Below are 18808 nucleotides of genomic sequence, written 5' to 3'. Positions count from 1 at the left end.
CTGCTCTTCTTGTTTAACTTTTTTCTTTGTACTTTTTTCCTTCCAATGCCAGATTGTAAATACCCTTCCCGTGCACTGCGTGCAACTCCCAAATACAGTGTATTTCATGAGCGTTTGATGTTGATTGCAAGATTCTTATCTCCCTCTGGTCCCTGTGGCAACCGGTTGCTTTTGTGTTTCAGCGATTCTACATCTCAAATGCTCTGGCATTGATTATGACCAGGGTTAATAACATGATCACGCACAAGCTGGTATTTCCTGATTTCAATGTTTCGCTTTGCAAATTGTCTTATGGCCTTTGAACAGCTACTCAGAGTTGTGGATGTGGGAGGAAGCAGAGGGTTTGGTGTTCTGAACGTTATTCCAGATTGTAAATATGACATTTCAAAATAGATTTCTTTTCTAAACGGAAGCTGCTCCTTTTTAATGCTCAATACTATCAGGAGAGAAAAGATAGACAAAGTGGAGTAACTCAGCGGGTCGGGCAGCATCTTTGGAGAAAAAGAATAGGTGACCTTTTGGGTTGGGACCCTTCTCTAATGTCTCTGGTTTAAGCCTGGTTTGCCTGTTGTCAGGCAACTGAATCATCCTACCCCATCTACCTCTTTGATGCCCCTCGGACTATCCTTGCTTGCTGGCTTTACCTTGCACTTAATGTTATTCCCTTATCATGTATCTATGCACTGTATATGGTTTGATTGTAATCATGTATTGTCTTTCTGCTGACTGGTTAGCATGCAACAAAAAGCTTTTCACTGTACCTCGGTACTCGTGACAATAGACTAAACTGAACTGAAGCCCTGCTGGTTCTAGGTTCAATGACCATGGATGCTTTGTCGCCATTTGATCTAACTGGCTGAAACAAACCATCATCACCTGAGTATGACTCCAATGAGTGTGTTTCAAGAACACAAACACTTCTTAAACTTTCAATTACCTTAACTTGCAGAATTATGGACGTTGAACCCAAAATGGGGAGAATGGGGTTAGGAGGGAGAGGGAGATCAGCCATGATGTAATGGAACAGTAGACGACAGGCCGAATGGCCTAATTCTGCTCCTATCACATATGACACCTGCAGGTTCAGGCTGAACACCTTCGCTCAGCCCATCTGAACCTACCTGCTCTCCCGGTTGCTAAACACTTTAATTCGCCTTCCCATTCCCACACTGACCTTTCCATCCTGGGTCTTCTCCATTGTTAGAGTGAGGCTAAACGTAAATTGGAGGAACAGCATCTCGTATTTCACTTGGGCAGCTTACAGCCCAGCGGTATGAATATTGATTTCTCTAACTCCAAGTAACCCCGGTATTCCCTCTCTCTCTCTATATATCCCTCCCCCACCCAAGTCACACCAGCTTCCCATTTTCACCCAACAACCAGCTAACAATGGCCTCTTTTTATCATCGTATCTTTTTTGCATATCTTTCATTCATTGTTCTTTATCTCTCTACATCATCATCTATATCTCTCATTTTCCCTTTCCCCTGACTAGTCTGAAGAAGGGTCTCGACCCGAAACATCACCCATTCCTTCTTTCGAGAGATGCTGCCTGTCCCACTGAGATACTCCAGCATTTTGTGTCCATCTTCGGTTTAAACCAGCAGCTGCAGTTCCTTCCCGAACATCAAATGCTCCCTCCACCACCTGCCCTATTTCCTCTCAAAGAAAAGTTGAGTATACACCATTATGGTCTAGTTAGCTCGTATTGCTGCTGTATTATTGTTTATTGCATATTTATTCGCTGTGTTATTGGGCCTGTAAAACTGCAGCAAGTAAAACATTAAATGTTCCATTCTTGGTGCAAATGACAATGAACCACCCCTGACTTGATTGTTCCTCATAGGACTCTATTAAAACTGAGATTGATAGGTTCTTGATGAGTAAAGGTACCAAAGGTAACAGGGGGGGAAAGGCAGGTGAAGGATTGAGAGGGAAAAAAATAGATGGGTCATGATTGAATGGCGAGACAGACTCATTGGGCCAAATGGTCTAATTTGGGTGTCATGTCTTATGATAATCAGCGGTGTAACTCCTCGTTTTCTTTTCCGCTCCTCTGTGTCACATCTGAAACTTATATAATCCGGAACATGAAGCTGCCAGTCCTGCCCTTCTCTCGACCACATTTCCATAATTGCAATGACATCTTAATTCTAGCCGTGCTGCAGGTTGGGAGCAAGTGTTATTCTGGAGAAGAAATTTGCCAAAGGTCAGATGATTAATGACAGCAATCTTGAGCTGAATGTGTAAATACCCATTATCTTATGTAAGTGCCAGACCCATTAGCTGCAATGAACAACATGACACTAATATGCAAAATCTGCAGGTGATAATGTTGTCCATCGGAAGGAATTGCAAATCTGTGGTTGGGTAGCTATGCAATGGAATACTTTATTGTCACATTTGACAAGGCACAGTGAAATTCTTTGCTTGCACACCCGAGGTATGCAAATAATCGCTACAAATGGTGCTGACGAGGTTACAAAGATAGCAGATAAAGAAGAAATTCATGTGATTTGGTTTTGGCTTTAGTGTTTTTATCCCTTGACAAATACAGTCGATTAAACAAAAGGCAAATGTCAGAAGGATACAGGCAAACTCTGATAAATCGCTAACTAATTATTTAGAAATCACAATAGTTCATTATCTGGGTCACCTACCTGACATTTCCTGTGCTTCCTTTAAACTCACTGGGTTTTGTTTACTGCGTTCCCTTGAATCTCACCAGGGTCCCGTTTCATGTGTTTCATGTGCTCCCTTGATGAGTTCATTCAGGAAAATGTATACTACTGTGCAACATCCTAAAAAAGTTAAAAGCGTGTTGGGGTTTTAATTGGAATAACATCCAATAGTCCAGGAAATCTGTGGTCTGGCACCATCGATATCCCAAACATGCTGGATTAATGGAATTTTACTGTTTTTAGGTACAGCGTTCGAAGGTAGAGATTTCTAAATCCTTTTGCATTAAATGGAATAATTTGTATGTCTTTGTGTATTAAAAAAAATGATAAAGGAGGTGACAATGGAATATAAGAAACTAATAAAGGAAGTATTACAGGTAAATAATAAGAAAGAGGAACACTAATAACAATTGGTTCTATGGAATCAGTGAATTAATATTTGGGCACTTGGAAGTGGCAGTATCGTAAATTAATGTTTTGTGACTCTTCACGGCAGAAGCAACTGAAATTGCACAAAGTAATAGATAATTAAGGGGCACGATTGAGTGAGGAATTTTTAAGTGAAAAATGTTCTAGACAAACACGTTGGATTATGAACTGACATATCCTATAAATATTGATATTCAGAAATTATCTCGGTATCCTTGTACAAAAAATGAAATTAGCATGAAAAAATGAAATCTGCCTGCATGCAAAAAATGAAATTAGCATGCAGGCAGAGGAAGTAATTAAAAACACAAATGAAATGTTGACCTTAATTGCAAAGGAAATTACCACAATAGGGGTTGACTGGGGTATTGCACACAGCTTTCGTTTTAGTTAACCAACAAAGATATTTTTGGCTTAGAAGTAGTGCCATGAAGGTTAGTTTTGGGTTGAGGTGGCTGTCCAAGGAGATAAAGTTGAGCAAAGTATGCCTGTGTTCTTTGGAGTTTAAAACAAGGGGAAATGATCTAATTGAAACAAATTCCAACAGATTTTGACAGGGTGGATGCTGTGAGTTTGTTTCCCTGGTGTTCCAAAACTAGGAGGTATTGTCTCTAGATATGGGGATGACACATAATTGAGGTGAGAAGGGATTTCTTCTCCCAACATGCTGCAAAGTTTGAGAATTCGGAATTATTTTCGTCAGATGTGAGATGTTGCAGAACTCCTGAAAGTTTATCATCTGGTGCACTTGTTAATCCGGGATGTGATCTAGTCATATGACAATAAAACACTCGTCATTCTCTTGACCCTTGATCTGGTATGACCAATGTGTTGGAAGGAACTGCAGATGCTGGTTTAAATCAAAGCTAGATACAATATGTTGCAGTAACTCAGCGGAACAGGCAGAATCTCTGGAGAGAAGGAATGGGTGACGTTTCGGGTCGAGACCCAGTTCTTCAGACTTCTTCTGGTACTACCAAGTTGGATTACTGGAGTTTTTCTGAAGAAACAATTTTAATATACAGGGCAATCAAAAGGTATCAAGAATGAACTTTTGGAGCCAAGGATCAGATCAACTAAGGTTTTATTGAATATCATAGTTTGGAGAGACCCTGTAGCCTGCTTTAGGTTCCTATTTTGTGTGTCCTTGTGTGTTGTGGATTGTATACATTTTGTCCATTGTTAAACATACTTATAGTAATTGCCATTAATTTTAAAGAATTTAGTGTCATTATGTTAATATAAAGTGCACTACTCTCCAGAATTTTCCAAACATGAGAAATGTTTATTTACATTATCCACATAAAAAAGAATACTATTGTAAAGGGCTCAAAAGATTATGAACCCAACTATTGTAGAACTGGTTGAGGTGTGATGCCTTAATTAAACTGATGGATGGGGCAAAAGAGACGATTAAAAATGCCATGGTAACAGTGAAAAATTAGCCATTATCAAGTAGAGTTCCTCCAGAGTTATTGATCGCATTTTGCTTTTAACAAAGATGTTTTGTACTCTATTGCTGTTATCATCCAATTATTCTAATGGTAAAATAGCCTTTATTGCTTTCCTGGAACCCACTTCTTCCTCAAAGTCATTGCTAAGTGAGTTTTCGTAAAGTAACATGCTATGATTGCAGCGATCCACAGCTTTCCCGTAGGCACTTGTTGTTGTGTGTATTTATTTGTAGCTGGCGGATTATTTGCACCATATGTTGACCGTGTAGAGGAGTCCCAACAACAATTCCAAAAGTGTTCAACATTGTTGTAAGATGAGATGGGTATCGTTGGAACTGAGAATATTTCTCTTTCAAATCTAAGAAGACTTTTTGGAAGCTCCTGTTACTTCACTTTCAGAAAATATTATACTGAGGGAGTTCTCTTGGAGATCTCTGGGGTTGAATGCAGATGAGGCACATGTAAAAGCCATTCGACGATGGAAATTTGCCTTTACAGGAGTCGCATCACTATCCAAAAATTTAATTGGTCTTTCAGAATTAAAGTGGGGGAAAAATTAATATAAATTGATTTAAAAAATAACATAATGCAAAAGAAACTTGTTGATTTTTTAAATTTTTCAAAGTGCATTTCTTGACACATGCGCTGATCATGTGGCCTTTTCTTTGGTTCAGTAAGTTATTTCTGAAAAATGGTCTCGATCCGAAATGCCACCCATTCCTTCTCCCCAGAGATGCTGCCTGTCCCGCTGACTTAGTTCAGCATTTTGCGTCTTTCTTCGGTTTAAACCTGCATTTGCAGTTCATTTTAATTTCTAGCAGTTTTATTCCCCCACGCACATTCTTTTATTATTTACCCTCAAGGTGCCGGAAGCAGGGCCAGGAGGTTTAAGTGCAAGTTGTAAACCTCAAACGACCGCATGGGATTTTATAGGTAAAATGTGATATTATTAACAGAGTTTTGATACTGGCGAAGCGCTTTGTGCAATAACTAAAGCCATTGGACTTGGAAGCTGCTTTTTAATAGTGTCTTGTGATTTAATGCAAATATTGCCCATACATCCCTCAGTTCCCATCCTCTCTTTATGGGAACTGAGTGATCTGTGGGACATTTTTGCATTATGCCTATCAATATGCCTATCAAAATATAATTGCATGCATTTTTCTGCATTGAATTTCACCTTCCATGTCCATCTATCTGCATTCTCTTGAACGCCTCGCACCAATCTTTTTGTGTTTCTCTGTGCTCTTGTGCGGTTTGCACATTTTGAAATTGGTCTTCCACACCCACTTTTGAGTCGTTTGCATATCTTAAGAAAATCGAGGGTGAGAGTTTGAATCCTAAACATTCTCGCCACCAATGACACGAGCAATTTATCTCATCGATGGAGAATTGAGGATTTATAAAATAAAACATGCCTTAAACATTATATAGAAACAAGAAACTGCAGCTGCGTGCTTGCTTACAAGAAAAAGACTCAAGTACCTCAGCAGAACTGGGAGCATCTCTGGAGAACATGGATAGGTGACGTTTTGGGATGAGACACTTCTGCAGCCTGATGCCTTACGCATTCATACTCTGATGGATAATGCTTTATTTTCCATCTTAAACCACTGTTCCTCTTAAGAGCCTAATCTAGGAACATAATCCAAATGCATTTCATGTCGACTTCTCTACATACTTGCCACATTGCTTAAATATCCAGCAAGTGGAGAACTTTAAGCACCATTTATTTAATCCTGCGTTTGGTTCCAATGTTTACATTTGTAATCTTGAGGAAACAATTAATACTTTCCCATATGTATGAAGAAATTAAAAGTAAAATTTGAAAATAATGACGTGATTTATTGTACAACTTGTCATTCTTCTGGCTAGCATAGTTCGTGCAGGCCATTTTGTGCAGGCTTTTCTCTTTTTGATGCACCAACGTTGATTCCGTTTTGATAAAGACTTGAGCTCGGTCCATCAAGGCCAACTGGATCTCCCGGTTACTAACAACTTCAACTCCCCTTCCCATGCCGATACTGTTCTGGGCCTCCTTCATTGGCAGAGTGAGGCCACATGCAAACTGAAGGAACAGCACCTCGTATTTCACTTGCGCAGTTACGACCCAACGGTGTAAAGGGTTCAAAGGTCTGTTTATCGTCACGTGTACCAATTAAGGTATAAACTCAAATTACCATACAGCCACACAGGCCATTCTGAAAAGGACCCGTTCACTCCTACTCTTTACTTCCTGTCTGCCAACCAATTTTCCATCCATGTCAACACCCTACCCCCAATACCATATGCTCTAATTTTAGCCACCAGTCTCCCGTGGGGGACCTGATCAAAGGCTTTTTGAAAGTCTAGATACACTACATCCACTGGCACCCCTTCATCCATTTTACTTGTCACATCCTCAAAAAAATTCCAGAAGATTAGTCAAGCACTTCATTAACTGAAATGCTGTACATTCAAATCGCTTCTGTTGACTGAAGTACTACATATTCAAATCTGCAATGGGTCTTGAATCTAGAAGGATATAACCCAGAATTACTAAACCAACCTGTTGTAAATATCCAGAATAGCTTTTGATTGCTTATGTTATTTGGATATTCATTTGGCTAATTTCTTGCAGCAAAAAATATTGTGATGTCCGTGTGCCGTCAGTGTTATTGTGTTAAATGTGTTACACTAATTAACTAAAACAAAAACAACTTCAACAAGGCATATTATTGTAAATTCTACATCTGGGTTTGTGGCTGACTCATTTTAACGGGTAACCGCGACATTATGTGCTATTAAGCACGAGTGATGAATATAATGAGACCTTCTGCTTCCCAGAATGGCAACTCTTTCTGAATACTAAACAACATTTATAAAATGTGCATGTACAAAGTGTGGCTCTTTTTATATCAGCATTTTCCTAGATTGGAATTTGGGAGAGAGTCATTCTGAGCCAGCTCTAATTAATAACACTTAAATTCAGGCTCTGAACCTCAGTAGTAGAATAGTTGACCCCTGTAACTGACATCCAGATGGAGCTTCTGTAGAGATTATTATAAATATCATTTGGGGTCAGTTTATATGTAATAGTCTGTGATGCTGTTAGCAATATTGCTATTCCGAACTCAACCCAAACTGTCACCTATTAATGTCCTCCAGAGATACTGCCTGATCCACTGAGTTACTCCACTACTTTGAGTTCTATGCAAGGTTCCAGCATCTACGGATGCTTGTGTCTCTAAGATTTTTCTTAGTCTGACTCTGGTATTTTCTATATTGCTTTAATCCTTCCATTCTGCCATTGGTAGCTGCATCATTACAGAGTCTTGGGTAACCTTGTACATCTAGAACTTCTTATCTAAACCTCTCTAGTCCTTCAACTTGTGTCTTGTACGAAGCTTTTTAGTCATTTTTCCCAGCATTCTTCCTCCAGCTCAGCATACTCTATTTCTGATTATGTCTCTGGGAAGTTCACTGAGATGTCAATATTGTTGAAAGAAGTCTTCCAGATTTTCCCCTCAAGGTCAATGTCGAAAGTATTGTAAATACATTTGGCTGCAGAAATCATAGTTTGAGCCGGTGGTCTCAGCTGGCCACATATATTTTCAACCGTTATCAATAGATTGGAGATGTATTCACATTTTTTTTTCCTTCTTTCTTTCACCAAGAAATGTTGGAACCAAATAGTTCTTGTCCAACAAGTCTTTCCAGATTGGTTACACAATGGCCAGTCAACATGATTTCTGAAAGAATAATTGTGTTAGACAAACGTGTTGGAATTTAAGGTTGTAGCTGACAGGAAGAATAAAGCAAACTCATGTAGAGTATTTGGAGTTTTATAACTTTGATTGGGCAACCACACTAGGGATTGTTAAAAAATGGGAGTGCTTTTTAATTGGGGGTTATTTACTAGTGTGGATTGCGAATTGATTCGAAGCAGGGAAAACAGAGTAGGAATCTGGGGCCAGTCTCTGCTGGTTGTGATTGTTGGGGGAGGGGGGAGGGGGGGTGTGATGTATTTACAGAAAGGCCAAGTAAATAAGCAACACTCAAAACATTTTAATTCCAACTAGAATCATAGACTGCAATGAATAAGAATGGGTGACGAAACATCCTTCATGATAATACTCAACACTGGTTCTCTGCAAGGATTTGTTACCAGCCATTGCTGTATTTCCCATACACTCGCAACTCCTGATATAACTCAATTTACAATTTTGCAGATGATACCACAGTAGTGGGCTGCATGTCACATAATGATGAGATGGGGTACAGGAAGGCGATAGAGAACTTGATAATATGGTATCAAGACAACAACCTCTCCTTGAATGTCAACAAAATGCTAGTGATCCACTTTAGGAAAGAGGGTGTTGTGCACGCCCCAGTTTGCATCAATGGTGCTAAAGTGGAGATGGCTTGGAGCTTCATTAGAGCAGCGTGGAAACGGGGCCCTTCAGCCCACCAAGTCCACACTGACCAGCAATCCCTGCACATTAACACTATCCTACACACACCAGGGATAATTTACACTTGTACATAGCCAATATACCTACAAATCTGTACGCCTTTGGAGTGTGGGAGGAAACGGAAGATCTCAGAGAAAACCCAAGGGGGGGAATACAAACTCTGTACAGACAGCACCCGTGGTCAGGGTGGAACCAGGTCTCCGGCGCTGTAAGGCAGCAACTCTACCGCTGCGCTACCCGATAATGTTCCTAAGCTTAATTATCAACAACAGTCTGTCCTAGTCCAACCACATTGATTCCATGACCAAAAAGCACACCGTCACCTCTACTTCCTCAGAAGATTAGGAAATTTGGCATGTTTCCAATATCTCTTGCCAATTTCAAAGATGCACCATGGAAAGCATCCTATTCGGATGCACTACAACTTGGTGCAACAACTGCTCTGCCCAAGACCATAAGATATTGCAGAGAGTTATAGATACAGTCCAGTCCATCATGCAACCAGCCTCCCCTCCCATTGATTCTGACTACACCTTATGTTGCCTTGGGAGTGCTGCCAACATACACAAGGACCTCTTGCACCTTGATCATGCCCTCTTCTCACCTCTCCCATTGGGCAGAAGACACAAGAGCTTGAAAGCTCAGACCACCAGATTGACCAACAGATACTTTCTCACTGTTTACAGATTCTTGAACGGACCTCTCGTAAGCTACGGATGTTTCCTGACCTCCCAATCGACATCCTTGCAGCCATATGATTTGATTTTGTCCCTAACTTTAATACAATATTCTGTACTGTTTCCTGTCTCTTATTTGCACTATCTGTTGTACTTGTGTACGGTTTGATTGAACTCTTATTTGGCAGGATGGCATGCAAAACTAGTGTTTTTCTACTGTATCTCGGTACATGTGATAATAAGTATAATGATTCTTGATTTGTGCGGGTGTCAGGGGTTATGGGGAGAAGGCAGGAGAATATGGTTGAGAGGGAAAGATAGATCAGCCATGATTGAATGGTAGAGTAGACGTGTTGGGCTGAATGACCTAATTCTGCTTCTATAACTTATGTACATAATAGTAATAATAATAATAAGAGGAAGAACAAACCAATACCTTTTTTTAAAATGGTGAAAGATTGAATGAGTAGAATGACTTGTACATCAATCACTGAAAGTTAACATGCAGGTTCAGCAAGTAAATAGGAATGCAAATGGTATGTTGACCTTTATTGCAAGAGGGTTTGAACATAACATCAAAAATGAATTGCTCCAATTATCAAAAGCACTGGTGCAAGCCCATCTAGAACGTTGTGTACAAATCTGGTCTCCCTTACTCAGGAAGATCACATTTGCAATATAGAGATGCATTGGAGGTTCGCCAGAATTATTGTTGAGATGGCAGGTTCGGTGTAAGTGGAAGGAAGTAATGCAGACTTAACGTAACATGTATGCCACTTGTCAACGTGGAAAGAATGTTTCCAATAATGGGAGTGTCTAGAACCAGAGGGCACAACCTCAGAGTAAAAGAATGAATATTAAGAATGGAGTTGAGGATGAATTTTTTTTTTTTTTAGCCAGAGGGTGGTGAATCTGTGGAATTCATTGCCACAGACGGCTGTGGAGGTCAAGACATTGGGTGTTTTCAAGGCGAAGATTGTTAGGTTCTTGATTTGGAAGTGTGTCAAAGGTTAGGGGGAATAGGCAGGAGAATGGGGTTGAGAGGGAAATGTAGATCAGCTGTTGTTGAATGTCAGAGTAGACACTTGAATGGTCTAATTCTGCTCCTATGTCTTCTGGTCTTATCCTACAGGAGTGATTTCATTGAAGGTACAAAGCTTTTTCAGAGGCTATTTGTGCTTTCTTTATTTTATTCACTTATTAATGTTTCAGGTACAGTAGTTATATTTTAATTACTTGTTTCAATTGATGTTTTAATCTATCCGGGATATTTGGAGCACTGGTGGGTGAAGGTTTCCTTCCTCTCGCTTCATAAATCGTAATTCTTCAAATCTTTTGTCTCGCACCTTCTGTAATTTTTGTCTCTGGCCTCAGTCCAACCTGTTATTATCAAATAACCCCCCTCACCTGTGTCCGCCTATTACTCGCCAGGATTTGTCTTGCCATTCCTCTCTTTCACCCACCCCCCCCCCGCACCGCTTGCAGTCTGAAGAAGGGCGCCGATTCAAAGCATGAGTCACTTCTGCTGAGTTCTGTGCCTCTGCCACAGAGGGTAGTTGAGGCTAGTTCATTGGCTATATTTAAGAGGGAGTTAGATGTGGCCCTTGTGGCTAAAGGGTTCAGGGGGTATGGAGAGAAGGCGGGTACAGGATACTGAGTTGGATGATCAGCCATGATCATATTGAATGGCGGTGCAGGCTCGAAGGGCCGAATGGCCTACTCCTGCACCTATTTTCTATGTTTCTCCTGCACTCTGTGTTGTCTCCTGGGAGAAACAGTTTTATATTTTATTTATAGATGGCAGAGCTTTGTCACCTATCAAAGGTTCTAAAGGAGAAGGGATGCCAAGTGACTCCATCACTTTGTGTTTTACTCAAGATTTCTGCGTCTGCAAAAGGACACTTTGCTGGAGTAACTGAGCAGGTCAGGAAGCATCTCTGGAGAACATGGACAGAGGCTGCCTGGCCTGCTGAGCTACTCCTTGTACCCTTTTGTGTGTTGACCAGCATCTGCAGTTCCTTGTGCATCCAAGGTCTTGATCTTGCCTGTCCACACCTCTGTTACTGTGTGCAACTTATCCATGAACCTACTCAAGGATATTCTCAGCCGGCAGAATCAACCATAAAGATCCAGACAAACCTGGGACAATGAGGAACATGAGTGATGAGTATTGGTTGCAGGCTTCCCTCATCTGGTTCACAAGGAATGCATTTAGACATTGAATTATGAACAACATGTGTTCTGTATTAAGCGTTCATGGAGAACACAAATTAACTTCCCAATCACAGAAACAAAGCTCAGAAATCCACGAATGAATGAGCCAATGCTTAAAATCTATCAAACAAACTAGGACAACAATATTCGTTGCTAAAAACACGTTTTTGATATTACCTTTTCTCTGTCAAGCATTGATTTTTGCACCTTACTCTCTCGGAGTGAATGCTTTCCTGTCGCATTTTCCAGTCTGTTGGATTTCCACTTTAATGTGTGCATTAGTTTGATACAGTTTCAAACATTTGTTATTGTTTGTTTGCCAAACTTTCAAAGGGAGTTTGTGTAAAGGGCCTGTCCCACTTTCACAACCTAATTCACGACCTTTTGTACTTGTGGACATTTTTAATCAGGCTAGAAAAACGCCCCGACCTACTTGATGCCTCGAGTACCTACGACTAGCATCGTGGCCTTCTACGACCTACCTACGACCTCTCTACGAGTATGAGTCGAGGGCAAACTCGGCAGAGGTCGTGAATTAGGTCGTGAAAGTGGGACAGACCCTTAAGAAGGAACTGCAGATGCTGGTTTAAACCGAAGATAGATACAAAAAGCTGGAGTGACAGGCAGCATCTCTTGAGAGAAGGAGTGGGTGACTCCTCCAATTTGCGTTTAGCCTCTCTCTGACAAAGGAGGAAACCAAAGGGAGTTTTTGCCTTGTAGTTCTGTATCATTAAATGTATTCCTTTTGAATAGCACCCGCTGCCTCTCTCTTGGTTCATCTTTTAGCAGTTGGCACAGTTCACCACAATTAATTAATTTCTCATCCATGGAAAATTTGGTGAATTTATTGTGAGACTAAATTCTTAAGGGGTTGGACAGGCTAGATGCAGGAAGATTGCTCCCGATATTGGGGAAGGCCAGGACAAGGGGTCACAGCTTAAGGATAAGGGGGAAATCCTTTAAAACCGAGATGAGAAGAACTTTTTTCACACAGAGAGTGGTGAATCTCTGGAACTCTCTGCCGCAGAGGGTAGTCGAGGCCAGTTCATTGGCTATATTTAAGAGGGAGTTAGATGTGGCCCTTGTGGCTAAGGGGATCAGAGGGTATGGAGAGAAGGCAGGTACGGGATATTGAGTTGGATGATCAGCCATGACCATATTGAATGGCGGTGCAGGCTCGAAGGGCCGAATGGCCTACTCCTGCACCTAATTTCTATGTTTCTATGACTCTTCCTTCTCCTTCTCAAGCATGGTAGCAAAGTTATCATTGCTTTCATCAAAATTCTCTTGCTGTCTGATTGTGAATTAATATTTCTGCTTTGTTTGTCATAGTTAACCTAATAAGGCTTGTTCTTTTATTTTTGGTTCCAGAACATATCATCAAGACCATTATTCATCATTAATCTAACATAGCTTGTTCTCTCTTTTGGTTTCAAAAAGTATCATTAAGACCACTGCCCTGAAACGCAACTGCCTGAAGATTAGTGGCACCTTTACTTGACCCAATCCGCGAGAATTAAAATCTATTAGGACCATGTTAATTTGTTATGTTTCTGTGATATCTCTATTAATACCCACACTTGTGACATATATCTGTAGATAAAACTGGTGCATTACATGGTTTGGAATTTCTTATTGGAACCTATTTTCCTCATATTGCACAAGCTGGGATTCTTGGTTTCTTGGCCCTCCAAAATATTCCAAATGGAATTTAAACTGGAGGTGGACATCCAATATTCTTTCTCTACATATTTTCCTCTGATTTCCAAGATTCAATTTAAGGTTCAATTTAATTGTCACATGTACCAATTAAGGTACAGTCCTCTGATTTCAGCAAGATTCAATTTAAGGCGACGTTCAATTTAATGATGTCACATGTACCAAAAAAGGTACAGTCCCGAGGGCGGGGGGATTTGAGTTTTTAAGGAAGGGGAGGAGACCAAGCATTCTACTTCCTGCCATCAGGACTTCCAGACGGTACAGTGGTGAACACAAGCTGCCAAATCGCATCACCCTATAGATCTGGCATCGCCTCGCATCACCAGAGATCTGGGTTCGATCTTAACCTCGGGTGCTGTCTGTGTGGAGTTTGCACATTCTCCTTGTGACTGAGTGGGTTTCCTCTGGGTGCTCCGGTTTCTTCCCACATCCCAAAGACGTGTGGGTTTTGTCGGCTAGTTGGCCTCTGTAGATTGCCTTTATTGTGTCGGGAATGGATAGGAAAGTGGAATAACCTAGAACTAGTGTGAACGGGTGATCAATGGTCGTTGTGGATTCGGTCTGCTGAAGGGCCTGTTTCCATGCTGCATCCTAAAACTAAGTTTCTTGTAATTTTTAGGTTGTTGCTAGTTGATGCATATTGGTACACATATTAAGCAAATCTGTGGTTCCAAATCACTTTTTGTTATTCATGCTATGTCTGTTTTTGTACTAAACATAGAAACAATTGAGTGGGAAGTAAATGTCAAATGAAAGTCCATGTTCACCTTCCATCACAGTGGCAGTTGTATGATGCAGTAATAATAAGAATTGACATTTAGTCATATGTCACTTGTGGAAAGCTTTTGCAATAATTTGCCCAAATTCATTCGTTCCTCAAGTTGTGCCTTTCACATTAAAAAAAAAAAGTCAGTTGTTACATAGCCCTAAGTCTTCCATTTATAAAATGCGATTTTTAAAAAATTGTACCAGGTTTGGGATGAGGTGGGTGATGAGGGTTATGCATATGCACAGCGATGAAGGTAAATGCAAGTGTATTTCCAAAATTTACCCTTGATGAATGATGAGGGTGATTTTCATCCTGATTATTTTGTTAAAATGCAACCTGGCCATTTTCTGATGATGGATACTAGCATGGACAGGGAAGGTTTAGAAGGATATGGACTAAACACGGGCAGGTGGGAGTATAGATGGGGCAGCTTGGTTGGCATGGGCAAGTTGGGTTGATGGGCTGTAACACTCTACCAACTGCCTGCAGAGGTCACAGCTGTCGTTTCCTTGCTGCTCTGAAGCATGGAAAGTGGGCCGCAGTGGGGATGGTGTCACATTCTTGGTTGTGCATGGCTGCACCCACTCTCCTCCTCGCCTCCCTGCGATTGTCCGCACAGACTGAGTGACTCCCATGCGATGGGTATCACTACACATGGACACTGGGTTGGTGTTCAGGCAGAGACTGCGGCATATCCTTGTTGTATAGCATTTTCAAAATCAGTAAAAAGCACTGAGAGCCTGCAGATATATGACATTTGAGCTTGCGTTCAAACTCAGATATGCATGTGGAGATGATGCATATCTATATCCCTTGTGCTATACACAGTGGCCCCTTTTTTTTAGTTGCGAAAAAGAGTGTTTGATGATCAAGTAAATGGCTCGATTGTAATCATGTATTATCTTTCCACTGACTGGATAGCACGCAACAAAAGCTTTTCACTGTACAATAAACTAAAATGCTGCATCCTAAAACGAAGTTTCTTGTAATTTTTAGGTTGTTGCTAGTTGATGCATATTGGTACGCATATTAAGCAAATCACACGTGACAATAAACTAAAATGTAGACGTCAAACTTGACACAAAACTCTTGGTCTATTATGCAGCAGTGATCTCTCCTTTCCTATGTGTTTTTGAGATGTGAGCTACTACTGTAGACACTTCAGAGTTACCATCAACACTATCTCTGTAAAATCGTTTGATTAGTTGGAAGGATATACGAACCAACGTCAGGCAAAAATAGTCAGCATTGAAGACCCAGTTATGCCCTATCACCTCTAATGGGCAGATGGCGTCTCTCACAAGCCGTACATCAGACTCCTGAAGCAAATATTCTAATCCAAGCTCTGTCATGGGAAGAGGTTACTAGATTGATGCCATGCTCAAAGCCTCATTGGGGGAAAAGAAAAGAAACATCCCTACTGACTCTTGTGAATATCTGGGGAGTGGCCAAACAGAGGGAAATGGACATTCGGAATGGCATCAGATACACAAGATGCAGAAAGAGTGCACCACTTTAAGCTGTCCATCCACTCCCACTGAGTCCCCTGCTGCCATGTGTGCTGAAGTGTCCGAAGTCTCCACATTGGCTTCTTTAACCACCTCGGAACCCACAAAACCGGAGTGAAGACAAGACATCCCAAGAAGAAGGGTCTCGACCCGAGACGTCACCTGTTCCTTCTCTCCAGAGATGCTGCCTATTCCCCGCTGAGTTACTCCAGCATTTTGTATCTACCTTCGATTTAAACCAGCATCTGCAGTTCTTTCCTACACATCACATGAGACTCCTGAACAAGAAGATTGACTGCTCCAAGATTGCCCAAAAGTTTAATTTCCAACCAAACACTTCTGATTGAGCAACTTTTTGTGTTTCTGTGATAATTATAGCAGTTTTGTTTCAACACAGTCAATGTAAAGCCAATAGCGGGCCCCAAAATATTCAGACAGCAGGATGCTGTGGAAGCAGATGTTTCCTGGACTGAATTAAACATTCCTTCCAATATGTGTTCAGGAAGGTTTGTGAAATTTCTGTAATCAACTAAAATTATCATTTGTCTCCAGCCACATTTCCAGAATTAAAAAAAATAAAAATTCTGAGCATTATTTGCAGCTCTATGTATTTGTTGCACATTGTTATTATTAGTTATACAATCAATAGTTCAACAGTTTCTTAAAGACAGTGCACTGTTTGCAGTGATTTCTTGGTTCTAAATAATTAAAAAGAGCAATCAATAAAAACTCTTCTATATATCAAAATAATGATATTTGAAGAATACATCGCATGAATTCCTTCATCTCCCAAAAATAGCCGGCAATAACAATCCTACCATGAGGCCAATATTTCCCTTGATGCTTTTTACTACATGCAACATATTTAGTAAAACTGCCACCTGTATTCCTAGAACTTCAAATATTCTTGGGATGGTCGTCAAGAATGTTTCCTTGCCCTATGTTCAGAAACAGAAATATGAAATTCCTACTTTTCAGCTTCACCCTACCTCACTTACTCCACCCAATCAAACCCCCTTCACCTGCACCCACCTATCACTTGCTGGATTGGCCAACCCCTACCTCTCGTTTCTAGCTTTCTCCCCACTACTTCAGTCGGTCCGAAGGTGGATCCCGAACTGAAACGTTGCCTGTCCGTACCTCAGATGCTGCCTGACCCGCTGAGTTCCGCCTGCACTTTGGTTTTGCTGCAGGTTCCAGCACCCAGAAGTAAAATAATGGATGTAGCTCTTAGCTGTAGAAAAGAGATGAGATGGGGGCAGAGATGTAATGTTGTGGATGTAGATGTATTTGGTGAGTGAGCCAGTACATGCCTGGAAACGTGGTGTATACTTCCTGCCATGCACAGACTTATTGAGTAAAAATGGCTATAGGTTTAATTTTATAGATTTGCTACTGCTTGGTTTCTCATCTATTAGCTATATTAGACCGTTCCATTTTAATGATTTTTATAAATCTTCTAAATAGGGTAAATTTGACAAAGATGTATTATTTTTATATTTTGATACAACAAAGATTGAGGGGGAGAAAACGCAATTCTGTGCTTTCAAAATCAACGTATGACACTTGAATTAGAAATGAACAATAAGATGTGCCAGCCTTGGAAAATTGATGATTTTGCAATATTTTGACTTTTCCTGGCTGGAGTTTCCACAACATGGTGTTGTAACTGTTTGCCCTTTGCTTTATCTTAGGTAGTTGATTAATTGCTATGGAAACAGAGTGAATATTTGCTTTTGTTGCTAAGGATCTGTTAAAACAACTGGATCTGATTTGTACTGCTCTGTTCAATTGGAGAGAGGCTGAGGAAAAGGGATACGCTTTGCCGAATTTGGCAAACTTGATTTAGAATAAAATGTCACGCTTTATTTTCCTTAATTTCTAGTGAGGGATGAGAAATTGATTTGTCCTTAACATAGAATTATCTAGTTTCTGTCAATAAATCTTAAATAATATCATGGTAAACATATTAACTTTGCACAAATGTTATTGTATGTTATCAGAAATCCATTTACCTTTGTAAATCTGAAATAAATGTATAAAGTGCCCTGTAAACTGGAAATGTTGCACCTTGTTCTGATCAGTCTGTATCTGCAGGTTAAAACTTTAGATGTAGATTCAGATTAATTTGTTGTCGTTTACACCAGTATGCAATGAAATTCTGTTTGCACAAAACTTTGAGTCCACAGTGTACATTGTAATGATAAATATAACTCTATGCACAATGATTAATGAGAAACGACAGAATGGTGCAAAAATTGTAGTGCAATCTGAAGTAGTGCAAAAAACTCAAGTGTAATAAAGTGAGGCCGTTTCACAAGTCAGGATATGTTCAGTATCTTTGGGAAGTGGGTGTGAAAGAGATGATTGTTTCATGAATTTAACAGTCGTGGGGAAGCAGATGTTCTTGAGTTTGGACAGCCAGGCGTTCAAGCTCCTGCATCTCCTCCCAGATGATGCAAGAGTGAAAAGGGACATTTAAAAAAACTTTCTGTTCTCTTGAGGCAATGCACCAAACCTACCTTTTTTCCTTACTCCACATCCCTTTTGAGGATTTGTTTTCACACCTTACCCTTCCTTATCTCTGAGTCTCCCTGCCCTGTGATTCTCAGTCTGAAGAATGGTCTCGGCCCGAATCGTCACCCATTCCTTCTATCCAGAGATGCTGCCTGTCCCGCTGAGTTACTCCAGCATTTTGTGTCTATCTTCGGTGTAAACCAGCATCTGCAGTTCTGTCCCACACATGGAGATGGACATGATGGAAGGAAGTGACTCGTCTGTGATGGACTGGACAATGTTCATTACTCTCTATGTTAAGGCAGTCAAAAGCAGAGCGGTTGCCGCACCAGGCTGAGATGCATCTGGTCAGAATGCTATCTATAGAGCATCTATTGAAGTTTGGG

At 40.6% G+C, this 18808-nt stretch overlaps 1 protein-coding gene across 3 annotated transcripts in view; it reads left to right on the top strand.

Annotated features, from left to right (window-relative positions):
• Positions 1-18808, top strand: part of LOC129710820 (rab effector Noc2-like) — a 106354-nt gene that overhangs the window by 902 nt on the left and 86644 nt on the right. The window lies entirely within an intron of this gene.

This window comes from Leucoraja erinacea, chromosome 28, assembly GCF_028641065.1.
Source record: "Leucoraja erinacea ecotype New England chromosome 28, Leri_hhj_1, whole genome shotgun sequence".
In the NCBI taxonomy this organism is placed as follows: domain Eukaryota; kingdom Metazoa; phylum Chordata; class Chondrichthyes; order Rajiformes; family Rajidae; genus Leucoraja; species Leucoraja erinaceus.
Note: the sequence above shows the minus strand (reverse complement) of the source record. Positions and strands in the feature narration are given on the sequence as shown.